The sequence below is a fragment of the Beta vulgaris genome, chromosome 6, assembly GCF_026745355.1.
Source record: "Beta vulgaris subsp. vulgaris cultivar EL10 chromosome 6, EL10.2, whole genome shotgun sequence".
In the NCBI taxonomy this organism is placed as follows: Eukaryota; Viridiplantae; Streptophyta; class Magnoliopsida; order Caryophyllales; family Amaranthaceae; genus Beta; species Beta vulgaris.
In genome coordinates, this window is record NC_079207.1 from 15,856,779 (window position 1) to 15,860,254 (window position 3,476).

Sequence of the window (3,476 nt, forward strand, 5' to 3'; positions counted from 1 at the left end):
CATATTCCAACACAATATACACCCTGGGCTACACTCTTCCGTAATACGACAAAGGTTTATAATGTTCTTGATCATATAGACCCCAAGATCAAGCGACCATCGGATGTTGATGATCTGTTATGGGATCGTTTGGATGCTACTGTGTGTCAATGGATGTACGGCACGATATCCACCGATCTTCTCAAAATTCTAGATGACAAGACTACTACTATGGAAGCGTGGGAACGTCTTTGAATATTTTTCAAGATAATAAGGGCACTCGTGTGATGCATCTTGAGAACCAATTTTGTAATATTCATCTATCTCAGTTTCCCTCTCTTGCGGATTATTGCCAAGCTCTCAAGACTACTTCTACTCAACTACATGCTATTGATCATCCCATTTCTAATGAACGGTTGGTTCTACAATTAGTGGGGAAATTAACTCCGAATTATCATATGGTTGCAACCTTAATTCAGCAATCAACTCATCTCCCTACTTTTGATAAGGCATGTTCAACGCTTGATCATCGGCTAAGTCGCGAGACGACTCCTCCCCCGGGCAGGTTCCCAGGCAGCTCCTGGTGGTGGTCATTGTATTGGGTATTATAAACCAAATGGCCATGGTAAGAATAAGGGAAAGTATAATAAAGGGCATAAGCATAATAATGCCCAGGGGCGTGATTTTCATGCAAATCAGCCCAGACCTAACTGTTTTTATAATTCTCCTTGGACTCCTTCTTGGGCTCAGTCAATATCTCCTTCTCCTTATCCATCACAACCTTCCTCTCAATGGAGGCCTACAGTAGGACAGCAGCCTAGAGTCTTGGGCCCAACGCCTAAGAATTCTCAACCGGCCTAGCAGGCTTTCCTTGCCCTGGCAGTTCCCAGCCCACTAATTTACCAACATTTTCAAAGCTTTTTTTCTTCAACCTCCAGTGTCTAACTGGTATATGGACATTGGTGTTACATCTCATCTTATGAACAATATAGGTATTTCTTCATCTATTGTTGTAATAGCCTATATTTTAAGCAGGTTTAATAACGACTTTATAAATGAGATTTGATAAGTATAATAGCTAATATTTTCAGACACGTTTTAGTCAAGTTAGCTATGTTCATATTAGTAAAGAAATTACTTTGAGAATTATTTTCATCGTCTAAAGTAATTTCCAAGCACAAATAAGTTAGTATGGATTTTATATAATAGAGATATTGAGTTAAGGATTGTAAGCTTTGAAATAAAGAGAAACCCATTTTGAATTACAATTTATTTCTCCTCACTCATGCTATGTACTCTAGATGCTAGAGCATCACTCTCTCCTCTTCATAACTTCTCAATCAAGTGCCAAAATGTATTTTTCCCATAGATCAATTATTCTCTTCAAGACTTCATTTTAATTACCCAAGTGGTTAAGAATTGGGAGAAACCTTAAAACCAAAATAAAACCCCAAACAATAACTTTCTCTCTCCTCTGATTTTATACCCCGTAATTTGCATGTTCAATTTCTGTATCCTGGAGTCAAAATTTGCCAAAACTTATTACATGAAAATTGTAGATCTCGAAAAGTTATTGAACTTAGACTCAAAAATCACTTGATTTGGAGTTCGGAGCTATGAGTTATGGTCCTTGCAAGTTTGGTGTTGCTACCTTCATTTCTCTCTCCTCTGTTTTTATTCCGACAATCTGTTGCCCCAATTATCTACAACATGCAATCCAATTTTGCTCTTTATTGCTGAATCAAAGTTGTATATAACTTCGAGTTAATGAATTTGGGCACAAAAATCACTTGATTTGGAGTTCGGAGCTATGACTTATGGTCTTTGTAAGTTAGGTGTTGCTACCTTCATTTCTCTCTCCTCTGTTTTTATTCCGATAATATGTTGCCTCAATTATCTAACATGCAATCTAATTTTGCTCTTTGTTGCTGAATCAAAGTTGTAGATCACTTCGAGCTAATGAATTTGGGCACAAAAATCGCTCAATTCGGAGTTCGGAGCTATGAGTTACGCCTTATACAAGTTCAGCACTGCTGCTGTACTTTGTGTTGCGTTGCTGCCGTGGTTGGCATTGTTTTCCCATGTTGTCATTGCTAACTTGCTTGCCTTGTTGCTGCCATTGGTTGGTATTCCTTTCCATATGAAGGTATAAGCTAATTTTTCTTAATTCCTTATCTCCTTTGATTCCAATTCAAGTGTGGTGCAAATGAATTTTATATTCTGATTTTAGAAATAAACTTGGTTCTCAATTTTGTTATTGATTAGCAAATATAGTTATGATAAGAGTTGTTAAACTTAAATATTGAATATTTATCTTTCTTATTGGATTGAAGCTTCTAATATGAAGTAAGCCTCTTAAGTAAGTTTATAAAAACTGATTTTTATAAATTATGTTGTTTGATAATACTCTCTGAAATCATAATGAAGTTAATTAGCGATAGAATTGATGTTGTGAGTTGGATTAGTAGAATGGGTCGTATATAAGGGTTGTGGTGGTTAGTTCATGGAAGAGCTTAAAAGTATGAGTAATTCAATTTGTTTATCTAAATTGTTGTGAGGATGGTTAATGATTATTGTTATTGTTTTAAGGTCGTTGTTGGAGTATCTATATGGAGATAAATTATGAAGTTCGAGCTATAGTGGTTATCCAAAATGTCGAGTTATTGGGATTGTTTCAAGGTACACACATGTCCTTCCACCTTTGAATCTATATTCGTGTTTTATGTGATTTCATGTGCTGAGCTTAATAAGCCTTTTATATAAATTCAAAATTATTCAAAGTGTTATTTGTGAGTTTACAAGAATTGTTAACTACATATTTGGTTTTAAGCTATGAGCGAAAGCTATATATGTGATGAGTTTTACTGAGTGATATTTCTATGAAGAACTGATTGGAGGTAGTTGAATCCTTCAATAATATAGATGTGTGATATTATTAAACTCACTTGTTCCCACATCGAATTTATAATAAGCTTCTTATGCTTAGTAAGTTGATCTTTTATATGAAAATGCAGCTATGAGAATTAAAGCAAGGATCTTTAGTAATATCTAACTATATAAGTGGTTTTATAACAAGTACTTCGATTTACAAACTAAGCCGGGAGTCGACTCGATATTTTATGAATCGCTTTCGATTTAAACTGTAGTTATATCTGAAGTTTCAGAGAAAAAGAAAGGAATTTTGATCAAGGATGTTGAGTTAAAATTTTAGGTTTAGACAATTGTGAAAATATTTGTGATAAGTTTATATGGAACTTTGAAAGTATGAAAAACTCTTTTTATGGTTTGATATTTTGATTATATATGATCATGAATTTGAAAAGTATGACTTGGAGTTATGAACAAATATGGACTCGTGAATTATAAATCAGAATTTTCTAGTTCTATTAATGATGGGGAGGATCTTTACTCCTACTTAAATTTTATGAAGAAGTTCTCATAGGAAAAAGTCTCTCAAATTTAGGTCAATTAAATGAACATTACTTCCGGATTTAAGT

The 3,476-nt window shown here is 34.4% G+C and overlaps 1 long non-coding RNA gene across 1 annotated transcript; it reads left to right on the forward strand.

The window, feature by feature from the left end:
* Nucleotides 1–1,248: 1,248 nt before the first annotated feature.
* Nucleotides 1,249–3,006, forward strand: LOC130591946 (uncharacterized). The gene is made up of 3 exons (XR_008969930.1): nucleotides 1,249–1,805; nucleotides 1,919–2,125; nucleotides 2,569–3,006. It is a non-coding gene; the product is annotated as an uncharacterized LOC130591946 (long non-coding RNA).
* The last annotated feature ends 470 nt before the right edge of the window (nucleotides 3,007–3,476 follow it).